Source organism: Eretmochelys imbricata, chromosome 3 (assembly GCF_965152235.1).
Source record: "Eretmochelys imbricata isolate rEreImb1 chromosome 3, rEreImb1.hap1, whole genome shotgun sequence".
NCBI classification, from domain to species: domain Eukaryota; kingdom Metazoa; phylum Chordata; order Testudines; family Cheloniidae; genus Eretmochelys; species Eretmochelys imbricata.
In genome coordinates, this window is record NC_135574.1 from 138,814,227 (window position 1) to 138,827,522 (window position 13,296).

The 13,296-nt window shown below is 40.6% G+C and overlaps 1 long non-coding RNA gene across 1 annotated transcript; it reads right to left on the reverse strand.

The window, feature by feature from the left end:
• Positions 1-4,098: 4,098 nt before the first annotated feature.
• LOC144262199 (uncharacterized) lies at positions 4,099-13,291 on the reverse strand. Its single transcript, XR_013345502.1, has 3 exons — positions 12,987-13,291; positions 12,499-12,680; positions 4,099-5,498 (listed from the first exon to the last, which is right to left on the reverse strand). It is a non-coding gene; the product is annotated as an uncharacterized LOC144262199 (long non-coding RNA).
• Between the last annotated feature and the right edge of the window lie 5 nt (positions 13,292-13,296).

Sequence of the window (13,296 nt, forward strand, 5' to 3'; positions counted from 1 at the left end):
TCCTTTACTTCCCCTGGTACAGTCAGATTTATAGGACAGATGCTGACCTTAATTACACTTATGTAAATCCATAGATTCACACAATTCAATGTAATTGAGATCAGTATTTGACCCCAATGGCTTTATTTGCTTTACTGTATATATTACAAGCCATATCTACAGGATCTTAGGCATGTTTAAAGAAAGGTTAATGGAGACTTAGTAAAAGTCCTCCTTTCCCCACCACACCCATCTTTTCTATTTATGACCCTCACTGTTTTGTCAATTTTAAATTGTAAGCTCCATGGGGCTTGTTTTGTGAAGTGCATAGCATATTTTTGGGTGCTCAAAACTACTGTTTATGCCCTTGCATGTAGCTGTTTGTTTGAAACCAATGTGATAGCTGAAGATGACAGATTAGAGAGCAACTCTATTAACAATCTGTAGTTGATTTTTGTTAGTTAAATGTCTTACCCACCTCCATTACAGGATGAGCGTAAACCTACCAAATAGCTTTCCTGTCCTCCAGATGATTGTACCCTGAAGGCAAGCTCTAAAACTGATAACCCAATGAATAGTGTTGAGAGTTAAAAGCTATTTAAACTAGATACTGTTTTAAAATCAAAATTCCAGCCTCCTTTACTCCTCTGTGGTACAGCAATATTAAAATGTTTTATGGTAAATTTTTTCTTGTGTAGTATCCTCTTTTTCTATCTAAAAAGCAAGCCCAGCCCTTTTCTGGCACCAGAAATAATATCTTACATTAATATAGCACCTTTCATCCTGAAGTGCTTTATGAGCTGCACAGTGTTCACTACCTTTGGCATGAAATACAGCACCTGTTTAACAACACTATAAAATAACAAGGGCTGTATTGTGTTTAGTAATCTCCACTGAAATTAGCGAGGAGTTCTGCTTAAAACATAATGGCACAATATGGGCCATAAATCTACTTTTACCATATCTAAAGACACTACAAGGAAAACTAGAACTGCTCAAAAATAAATATGGTCCAAGATCCCAGATTAAACATCCATTTCCTTAAGAAACATGCTGTAGGAACTTAATCAAAAGTGGACAAGACACTACATTTTATTTTATACCTTGATCAAAAGATTAATAGATTAAGGTCTTTAGTCTGACCTTCTGCATGACCCAGACCAAATAACCTAACCCAGTAATTTCTATTTGAGCTATAGTCTATCTCTTAGAAACTCATCCAGTCTTGTTTATAGACTTCAGGTGACAGAGAATCCACTATGTTCCAATGGTTAATTACACTCTGTGTTAAAGTATGCCTCATTTCTACTCTGAATTTGCCTGGCTTCAGCTTCTTATGCCTTTTCCTGCTAAAGAGGGATCCCCTATCAGAAATCTCTTAGCCATGTAGATCCTTGTACAGTGTGATCAAAACACCTCTCATTATAAGGCATGTTTACCGGACCTTTTGTCAGGGTTCCCTCCCCACCCTGAACTCTGGGGTCCAGATGTGGGAACCCGCATGAAAGACCCCCTAAACTTATTTCTACCAGCTTAGATTAAAACTTCCCCAAGACACAAATCCCTTCTTGTCCTTGCATGGTATTCGCTGCCACCACCAAGTGAGTTAGACAAAGATTCAAGGAAAAGAACCACTTGGAGTTCCTGTTCCCCAAAATATTCCCCCAAACCCCTTCACACCCTTTCCTGGGATACTTGAGAATAATATCCTCACCAACTGGTACAGGTGAGCACAGACCAAATCCCTGGGTTTTTAGGGCACTAAAACCAATCAGATTCTTTTAAAAAAAAAAACAGAACTTTATTATAAAGGAAAAAAAAAGTAAAAGAAGCACCTCTGTAAAATCAGGATGGATGGTAATTTTACAGGGTAATCAGATTCAAAATACAGAGGATTCCCCTCCAGGCAAAACTTTAAAGTTACAAAAAACAGAGATAAACCTCCCTCTAAGCATAAGAAAAATTCACAAGCTAAACCAAAAGATACTCTAACGCATTTCCTTGATATTACCTACTAGTCCTGTAATTTTAGATGTATCATTCAGTAGGAGCTGGATTACTTGCTTGGTCTCTCTCTTTGTCTCCTGAGAGAGCACAAAAACAAAGCCTTCCCCCTCCTGCCCCAGATTTGAAAGTATCTTCTTTCCCCATTGGTCCTTCTGGTCAGGTGCCAACTAGGTTAATTGAACTGATTAACCCCTTACAGGTAAGTGGATTCTGTACCTCTGTCCAAGAAGGATTTTATATTACTGTATACATAAAAGTTGTTACCCTTCCCTTTATATTTATGACACCTTTCATCATTTTATAGAACAGTCTCACTAATGATACATGCAGAAGTAATACCATGTCCCTACTCCTGCTTGGTATTTCCCTGCTTACACATCTGTGGATGGCATTCACTCATGTTCAATTGGTTGTCTACCATGATGACACCCAAAGGCCTCTTCAGTGTCACTGCATTCCAGAATAGTCCTCCATCTTAGAAGTGTGAGCCGCATTCTTTGTTTCTAGATGTATGACCTTTCATTTGGCTGTGCTCAAATTCATATAGTCCAAATAAGCCTACTTTACCAAGTGATCCAGGCTGGTCCCTGTCATCTGTGAGATTTTCCAGCAAGGTTTTAATATCTTCTTTCAGATCATTAATAAAGATATTGACTAGCACTGGGCTGAGAACAGATTCCTGCAGGACTACACTAGGAACGCTCCCATTGGATGGCAAGTCCCAATTTACAATTACCTTTTGTGATCTATCAGTTTTTAATCCATTTAATGTGGCCTGCATTGGTTTTGTATAGTGTTAGTTTTCTGATCAGAATGTCATGCAGGACTAAGTCAAATGCCTTACAAAACTCTTATGTCAGCAGTTACCTTTATCAACCAAACTTGCCAACTCATCAAAAAACGGTGTGACTGTTGTTTGAGACCTACGTCAAACCTTGCTGGTTGGCATTAAATATGCTACCATCTCTTAATTATTTACTAATTGCATCACATCTCAGCCCTTTCATGATATTTGCCCAGAACTGATGTCCAGTTCACCAGCCTATAATTACCTGGGTTATTTACACTTTTAAGTTATTGGCACGTTAGTATTTTCCTAGTCCTCTAACACTTTCCCCCATGTTCTAAGATGTGTTAAAAATTCACATTCATGGTTCAGAGACTTCCTTGGCCAATTCTTTTGATACTTCTGTGTGCAAGTCATCTACTCCTATTTCTTTCACGATGTTTAATAACTATTTTATCATCCTTGGAATTTTGTTGTAAAATATGACATCATCCTGCTTCTTTCCAACTACAGAATGGAAATATTTACTGAATACATGTCTTATGATTAACCATTTTACTATCTTTGTCTAGTATCAGACCTGTACCCTACAAGGATTTCATTTGTTCCTGATTTAAGAAATTTCTTTTTAGTGCCCTTTTATTCTTACTGGCCATAGACTTTTTAGCTTAACTTATTGTCTGCATTTCCTAAATGCTGATTTGTACTCAGATTGCTATCAGCTCCCCCATTGTTCCATTTGTTGATGATACTCCCAGTGGCACCGTGGCCCTTCTCTAACAATGCAGTACTGATTAAAGGCTGTATATGCAGTATACTGACTATATGAGGTACTGACTAAAGGCTCAATCCAGTGCTGAATGAAGTTAATGGAATGATTTCCACTGACTTCAGTCGGTGATGGTCCAGGCTCTGAGAGGGAAGAATGCTATGTACAGAATCATCCCGGCTATTTCATGCACCACACGTACTTTCTTTGGAGATCTTCCATCCAAGTACTAAACCCCAGCCCACAGCTGCTTAGCTTTAACAGGATCACTGCATAGTTTGGGTAAGGCTCAAGAAGCTGCTTCTTTGATCAATGTAAAACCAGCAGTAGACTAAGCTGGGTAAGTGCAGTTATTTCTATTACAATAGCACCTAAGAGCCCCACTCATGGACCAGGACCCCATTGTGCCAGGCACTGGACAAATAAAAAATAAAATGATGATCTCCATCCCAGAGAGTCTACATGAAGTTCATATTATCAAAATTAGGCATTGTCTGACAAACAGCACAAGGACCTAACTGTTTTAAAATACTCTTAATAAGAGACAGATACTTCATTTCAATAAAGACTATTTTAGCGTTTTATCTATGCATTGCACAATGCAGACAGAATAATTCTTTAGCAGGAATATTGTAGTTCATTGTATTCTAGACCTTTTTCTCTACAGATTGGAAATGAGAGAATTGCTTCTCTCTCTGCTCCACAATCACGACAGTAAGCATTGAATTCTTAACCCATGTACGAAAAAGCTTGATCCTGTACTCTTTAAAGCCAGTGGGAACTTCCACAAGGGTCTTCAGTGAGCTCAGGATTCTGCTAACACTCATTGCAGAACAGTTGTATGGATCGGTGTCAGAGAGGGTCCATGTCATTTGGAGGAATTGTACTAAAATTACCAGAATCTACAAATATGTCTTCAGCAAGATAAAGTAGTGATGTAGTAGGTAGGTAGGTGAAATACAGCTATGCTCACTCAGTTTGGCCTGGGCATCACTGAGGTTACCAGTCTCTTTTATGGGATCTACTAATAAGCACTGGTTTATTAATTCCTTTGTTGATATTAGCCATGGGTTTTCAATACAGATTACTGTCCTTTTATCACTGGAACTCCATTTGTTTGCATTCTAGATCTTTTCCTTCACTGTCCCCACTGCTTTATTCCTAAAGAATTCCAAACATGTTAAAGCCAAATGGAAATCCACATTCCTGTGTATCAGACCAATTGTTATACTTTGTAAAGTAGCTATGCTAACACACAGGCCTGTTTCCTTTATCATCCCAGAAGCTTATAATTTCTCTGGCTGCTGCAGTTAGTTTGCCAGAAATTTATTATAGCCCTTTCTACAGCTTTACAAAACTTGGGATACTCAATCTGAATGGCATCGACAGTGCTGGTATACCTAGACCCAAACGTCTTAGTGATATAGCCTCCACTATAATAACCCCTGGTTTTGGCTTGGTGTTTGTTGGAGAAGGAACACAAAGGTACCATTTGTTCTCCTGCACTTCAATAAACTTACCCAGGCTTCTAGATCCTTTGAGCAAAATCTCAAAAGAAACACTGTGCACCTGGTTTACAAGATAGCAAATAGAAGAGCCTGATGTAGAAAACTTCCCTGAATTGAATGATGCTTTTGAAAGGGTGTAACCCAGTTCTATCCATTGCTCAGAGTGCGTTTATCCATGGATATCTACAATAAGGCCTCCTATCATCTGCAATTCTGCTGATCTCATAAACTTTATAAAGTCCCAGGCTTTTTCTGCTTGGGGAATTTCAAAGGGATCTTCTTCCTTTTCCCTGTTGGCATCCAACTTGATCCTCTGGAGATAATTTATAAGAAGATATGGGGAGAAATTACCATTAAGGATTCTGATTCCTTTAGCAAGGGTCCAAACAATCTCTATTCTTGTCCTGATTTGTATCCACCTTGCATTTCTGAACGTCTTGAATGCTTCCTGGAAGACAATTATGAGAGAAAATACAAAATAATGTGTTTGAATCACAGACACCAGCATCTCAATCAGGGATGTCTTCGGGTTTTACTATTCCACCATGCGGGACAGAAATAATCAGGCTCATATATTGCCCACTTGGTATTCAGTGTAATGGTTGTGGCCAAATATGATCTCCCTGGTTCCAAGTGGCTTCAGGGTCAAATACAAAATGCAAACATGCTACCACCACATTTTTTCAGCCGGGGTCTGAGTTTGGTAACATGTAATGTATCAGTACCTAAAGAAAAAACAAAACACGTATTGTAAGAGGTTTTACAACTGGGATGAAAAAAATCTCTGGTGCTCTATCATGAGGCAGTTTTCAGCTGCTGCTAAAATAACTGTAGCTGAAGATTAGCCAGTTTTGGTTTAACCTCCCTCAGAGCAAAGCGGTGGGAGGAATGCATATATGGGAGAGACAGATAGATGCACTCCTTTAGTGTGACTGGACAGAACTGATATGGCCTCATATTTCATTAATCTTCATGGAAGTTCTACAGGAAAGTGTTACTGAAGAATTGAGGAAGGGGAGGGCTCTGTCACAGACTCACAGAATGGTGAGTGGATGGTGGCAGGCTACTAGGCCTTCGACCCAGAAAACACAGAAAGGCAAAAAGGGATAGAGGTCCCAAAGGCTCAGAGCTGGGTGAAATATCACAGGCAACATTTTTTGACTAAAAACATTTACTATTTTCAGGTCTGAAACTTCAGTGAGATTGAAACAACTTTGTAAATCTTCTAAGTCTTCTAATAAAATTGAGCAAAGTATTTTTTTTCAATCTTGAAAAATTGAGAGCTACTACTCCTCAACAATTTACAAACTTGTGAATTTTAGAAAAACTGCTAGCGGAGCCCTTCCCCTCAAAAAGCTACAGGCGTTGGTTAGAGGAATAAGTCCAGGGCTCGGAGCTAGGATGTGCTGGGTCTTGGTCCTACCTCTGCTGCAAACTAGTCTTAATAATTTGCATTTGTGCCATATTAGACAATATCATGATTTGGCACAGGTAGCGGCAGCATAAGCTGCTCTATGTCAGGGTATTGTTATTCCTGCCGACGTAAGCATTGGGTCTTACTGGCCCTAGTTGGTAGTACCCATTAAGGGCCCTGCTCAGGATAATGAGAAAAGGCTAGTGATGGACCCAGCAGACAAGGGCCAAGTTTCCCAATGGTGGGGAAGCCACAACTGTGGATTCATGGACCACATAGGGCAGAAGAGCTAGACCTTTGTAACAGGTTTATGATCACGATGGTCCCTTCTGACCTTAAAGTCTGTCGTTGTATGGAACACGTTCACACTGAAAACTCAGGGTGCAAGACAGCTCTTCTCAAAGAGCCCATCCATTACAAGATTGTAATTGCCGGCATCACAGAGGCCTGTCTGCCACAAAGCAATGAAGTTACTGGGGAAGAAGCTACATTTCTCCACTCTGATGGTCCACACGGAACTCATGGTATGGCATTTCTCGCTAGACAACCTCTAGCATAGACTTTAGCCACGTGGAACCCCATCTCTCCATGCTTACTCGATGCTGGGCTACAAAATCACCATGGACACTTACCTGTCAATGTGACCTACACAAAAAAAGACTCATCGCTTGTGGAAAAGGACTCCTTCTACCAGCAGCTAGAAGCAAAAGTCCAGTGAACTCCAGCACATGACACCCCGGTAATACTTGGAGTGACCCATGCCATGACTGGCTGTGATCAAACTGGGTATGAAACAGTGACAGGTCCCTTTGGTTCAGATTCTCCAAATGACCCACCACTACCCAGCTCTTAACTTTGTGTGGTACTGAAGGCTTTTCTGTTATGGGCTCTCAGTTAGGTACCTTAAAATGTTGTTGGACCTCGATTTCAAACAAATAATGCTGGTCTGGGCATTCATTACACTTGGGGATTCTGCTGCTTCTTTATGGGTTCAGTTAACGATAGACAAACTTTTAAACAAACCTCAGTGCATTTTGAGTTCATAATGAAATCTGAAACCAGATGAAGTTCACCTGATATGAGGTTTCACTGGAATGGTGTACTTTGCACACCTCTATAGAAAGGTACTTTTAAGGGCCTCTGTTCTCAGATTAGATTCATATTTTTGCCCAAATATGACTCTGACCTGGCATTTGAGTCCCAAAGATATAGAGGGGAGACAATTATTCATATTCATAGTTTCCTTATTCTGACCAATAAATAAAGCAAATTATGGGCTAAATACTATCCCCACGGATATCCTGTGAAACCCCACTGACTGTATGGGATTTCAGTGAGGGCAAAATTTGATCCCCTATTCCATGTATTACGTTGGTGCAAGAACTTGGAGTAGCTGTTTGAAGTTTAAACTGATATGAGGATAGAGCCCCGATGTGAAATAAATAAATTATTCTCTTATTTTACATTAAGAAGTCCAGTACCATCTGCTATAGGAACCAAAAATAAATAGAACAGCAGAAACACACTGAGCAGACTGAGAATAAGAGGAACAAGATTTAGAAATCAAGCAAAACAATTGTTTTTCACACACTGACCACTAAAAATATAGATGGAAGGCAGTAACCCTACACTACAAGGCTGATTTTTTTACACTCTCATTGACCTCTGGCTCACAAAGTTGCTGTCTCACTTTCTACTGCTAATTTTATATCAGAAATTATTAATCTTGAAAGTGGATGCTTGAGAATGTTTTTTGTGCTACAGAGATCAAGTCCACATGATTTTAACTCCTACAGCACTGAGGATAAATGTAACAGAATACTCCTCACAGTAACTGGGGGACCAATTAGTGTGGGGGGTGGAGGAGGGGTTGAAAACACACTGCCTGCTTTGACGCAGGGCTGGACATACAGAAGGGGATTCCTGCTTTTCGGATATGGCGTTGGAAGGCCTAAGTTGCTATATCTAGCTTTATGTGGTTGGAAGCTCTGTGAACCTGCTTTAGGAGTAGGATTAGGAGGCAAAGTTGATCTTTACAGCAGTAGATTTACAAGCAGACAGCTGCTGATATCCAGGTTTGGGGTGGGTTTACTGGGGGGGCTATTTTGGAGTTAGGACTGGAAGCACAGGGATCCTGGATCTCATGAAGGGATAGAAGTGCAGAATAACCAAATGCATCCTTGGGGCAGGATCAGAATGTTGGGCCGCTGGGCCCAGTTTTGGGAAATGGGATTGGAAGGGCTAGTGTACAGGCTGTCAAGCAGGGATAGAAGCAATGGGTTACTGGGTCTCCATAGAAAGCAGTGTTGGAAGTGCCTTGCTTTAGTATATATTTGACAGTCTAAAGTTGCTGGACCAGAGAGGGCTGGGCTCAGGAAGGCAAGCTGGTATGTAGAATACTATAGTAGGGATAGGAAACCAGCTGACAGGAGAGGCCATGCCTGGTACTCTTAGTGAGGTGTGGCAGGAAATGAAAATAGGAACCAGAAAGATCTCCACGATTCACCACAGTACATGGAGTGCTGCCCCATGATGCCTGGATGGCCACTGATAATATGGACAGAAACATAATAGTTTGGATTATATATGGTGTTAGGCATGTTTGCGCAGTGCTTGAGAATGAGAACTGCTATTTATTTAAGGGATTTATTATTTATTTGTAATTAAAGATGGATCAAACATCCAAACAAACCCTTTTACATTTCAGAGGCAAGGGACTGGATTTGAATCACCCACCACCAATCTTGCCATTATGATTTTGCTCCAGATCAATCCAAACATTAGAAGGAGCCTACTTTGCACTTCCTATTGACTTATAACCAACACACTCTCAATCAGGATTCAAACACCCACTTTTCTGACTGTTTCTAATAGTAGCTGAATAAACTGGTTTAAAATAAATTACCGTTCCTTTTTGTTTTGTTTTAAAGAAAAAGAAAAGAAACGAACTGTGATTCTAAGTTAGTGATAACAGGTACTAGGTTTCAAGGTTGCCATCATTGGCTGCTGGAAACACATGCACCCTGGTATCTATTCCAGTGATACTGGAGAATCAGATCCAGGAATGGAGAGGCTGTGGGGATTTTTGTGGGAATGCAGTGAAATTTACATTGTCTGACCACATGTGCACATACCTGCTCTCCTTTCTCCAAATTTGCTAGGCTAGAGCAGTGCCTTTATCAAAGAATTGCATATATAACTCCTGAGGACAGGAAAAATTAGGACTAAGGTAAATTAGTATCTGTTATAGGTTTCATTATAGGTAGTGCTGGTGAGCAACAATTAGGGTGTGCAATGTAATAACTCACCTGCTGTCCTGGTCTATGGTACTTGTGCAGTAGTTTGCTATCAAATAATGCCTGACTGTATATTTTAACCATTAAATAGAAAAGAAGAATACAATGTCACTTCAGATGGATAGAAGCAGATAGCTAACTTCGTGTCCTGGTCCAGCATATGAGTGCACAGATATTTTAGAACAACAGCCTAATATGCAGATTATTGCAATAAAAATCTCACTCAAATGCATTTTTGACATTGTGATTTGACTTAAAAAAAATCATTAGTTCACTGTTTTGACATCAGTAGGAGCTATGGCTGGTCAGCACTTTGGAAAATCAAGCCAATTACTTAGGAGCCTAAATATGGATTTAGAAGCCTAACTTTTGCCACCCATTTTTAAATATCTTAGCCTAGAATTGCACTGGTGTAAATGCAAGTATCTGTCCTTTGGCATTTCAGTCAGTCAGAGTCGAATTCTCCCCACTCCTTCCCTAAAAAGCAGTATGTGTTTTCCCTGGGTAGAGTGCAGGGCTGAGTTCTCTGTCTGTATTCTGCCAATCCTCTGTGATGCTTTTTGAGTTACATGTGTTATAACCTTTAAAACTGTCTTGTTAGGTGTTGTGTCGTGTACAATCTGCCTTCAGCAGCAGGTCACAGTTACAGAAGATGCCTTTTTGCAGTTAAATCCCTTGTCTTAACTGAATCGGTTTGCACTCTAGAGTTACGAGTTTGAAAAAAGTTGCCATTAAATATCCACCCCATAAAGGGCATTGTATTGTAATTATTAATTTAAAAAATTAATAATCTGTAAATACCACAAAACAGACAGCTGATGTGTTTAAATTCATGATTCATATCTTTAAAAAAAGATTTGCATAACTTTCATTCATTACTGTTTAGCCTTTTAACATTTCAGTTACTGTAAAAAAGTAACAGATGTGAATATATTTTTGCTCCTACAGTGGTTTTTGGTTTTAATTCACACCTACCAGAAAAACTTCTGCTTTTGTATACCAGAATACACAGATGTGCTCTGGTATCAAAGGAAAACAAATAACTAAAAATAGAAATTAAATACAAAAAGGACACAATCTTTCCTGCATGCTGACTCTGAATTTGATTAAGGAAAAACAAAAGACTGGTAGTTACACAAAACCTGCATTAAGTGGTCCTGCCAATGGTAAACCTTCAAAAATCATGACGCAGGACCCACAAATCATGAGGCTATTTTTTTGAATCTTCTGATTTTTTCAAGGCAATACATTCTGTATCCTTTTTTTTGCTTTCTGGTTTTTGGCCATTTAGGGCAACCTCAGTTCATGTTTTCAGACTCCTCTCTGCACTCATGAGGGCTAGAAATTTAATATTTTTAAAATGAAAGCTGAGATTCTCATGTAATAACTTGCCTCCAGGAGCTGTGGAACAGACCAAATATCAAGTGAGTTGGCAACACTGCATCATGCATATGCATTAATTGATATTACCACGAAAAATACAAGTTCTGTTTTTCAGTGGTCAAAACCTTCTCCCTTCATCCCCAGTTATCTGTGCAAAAGCCATACACACAAACCTGCACCTTATCCCTACTTCTGGGTATTCCCCAAAGAGAGGGCAATTGTTTCCTTGCTTTAAAAAAACAAAAACATTTATTTGTACTCAGATAACACAAAAAGTGATGGAATGGGAGAGTTTCAAACTTGAATGTGATCCTACCTAACTTTAAAGAAAAACATATTAAATACATAGTCTTGTATTTTAAATAAATATTACTTGTTTGAGCTTTAATCCACAAAACCGTTTCAGAATGAGCAATGAGTACACGCAAGAAACTTTTACTGAAATACCAAACCTCTTCTAACTTCTTGGGAAGGACCCATCACGCCAAGGATTCTATAATAAATTACATACTGCAATCACAATCAGTAACTTATTCCAAGGGACCATGGCTACCAGAACTCCTCCCAGCTCTGATGAAGAAGGAAGGTCGCTGGCTGATGAGCTTTCAATTGACATAGATCAGACAAAAACTAATACTCTGCAACATAAGTGAAACACCAGGCTTACATATCTTAATCTACAATTTAAAAAATATTTCTTTCAAACCATCCCCTCATTCTGTCCCTATGTCCAGATGCCTCAGTTAACATAGTCCACTAGTACGGACCTAATGCTGCTTTTCTATCCTGCTGGCAACACTACAATAGATTCTGGGTAAGAAACAGGTAGAGAGGACATCTAAGTTACTGGAAGTATCTAAAAGCCTTGTAATAGCCTCTCTTGTCCCCCTGCAGTCTTTGCCTCTAGAGGGCGTGGCGGAAATTTCTACTTCTGCACTCTGAGTTGGGAGCAAGATTGGCAGGGCCTCGTCTGTCCCCTTTATGGTACTAGATGAATGTCCACGAATGATAACAATTATTTCTACATTGTCCTCCTCTATTTTTATTTACTTAAATTCTTTCCCTCTTGGAAAATTTCAAAAAAATCTTACATGGTGGCTCAGAAAATATTAACTGTAGAAGTCAAGATTCAAAACCGATTCAGAAACAAGACCATAATATGGTATAACTAAAAAGTTTTAATTCCTTAATATTTCACCTTTAAACATTTCCTAGCATTATGTGCTAGCAACAAGTGGACATCTGGATAGGGGAAACATCACTCTATCACTGTCAATGTTTCTGCTCCTCAGGATTGCAAGTTTGGGCACATTACTCTGCAGCCCCAACTGCTGATGGACAAAAAGCTAACTTACCCTTTTTGTAAATTTCTTTCCTATCCTTAGGGCAGGTACTGTCTCAGGCTCTGATCCTACAACACAATCTGTGCAGTGTGCAGCCAGACTTCAGCTGCCATGGGGAGCTCCAGTGTACTCCATGTGGATCTGATGTCTGGAATGGGCCACATTTTGTGCTGGTCCTGGGAGAAGCAGGAGAGCTGGTCAAAAAAGGAGGAAAAATTCCAACTTTTTTATAAACAATCCCCTTCCATTTTTATTTTTTAAAAATTCCTTGCCCCCCCCAGCTTTTGAAAAATGTTGCCCACCTCCCGCAGGCCCGTTGCTGGGTCCAAGTGGTCTTTGTGTGTGTGTGTGTGTGTGTGTGCCTGGGGAGAGCTGATGCAACCCCTTAACCCAATGCCCTGGGGCTATTTCTAGGTGTAGGTCTTCACTGCTAGCAGCACTTGTAAGGTGCTACACGCCGCGGAGGGAGGAGCAGGCTGCCCCCACCCTGCAGTAAGTACCTAGGTGCGCTAGGGAAAGGCTCTGGCCAGGCAGGGGAACAACGCGGATGCTGGGGAGGGGAGCGGGGCAGGGAGCTGCGTGGGGCACATTGACCCCCTAAGCCCCGGCCGCGGGACGCTCCGCTCCTCCCTGCACCCGGGCGAGCCTAGGGGCCGCGCGGGGTCCAGGCTCCAGACGCTCCCCGCATGGGGCTGACGGGCGCCTGACAACCCGACCCCAGCTGCCGGCCCTTCCCTCATCACGGGAGGGCCGGAGCCCAGCGCCCCCGCCCGTATTCGAGCCGGCCGGGGTCCTGCCGCCTGCCGGGCA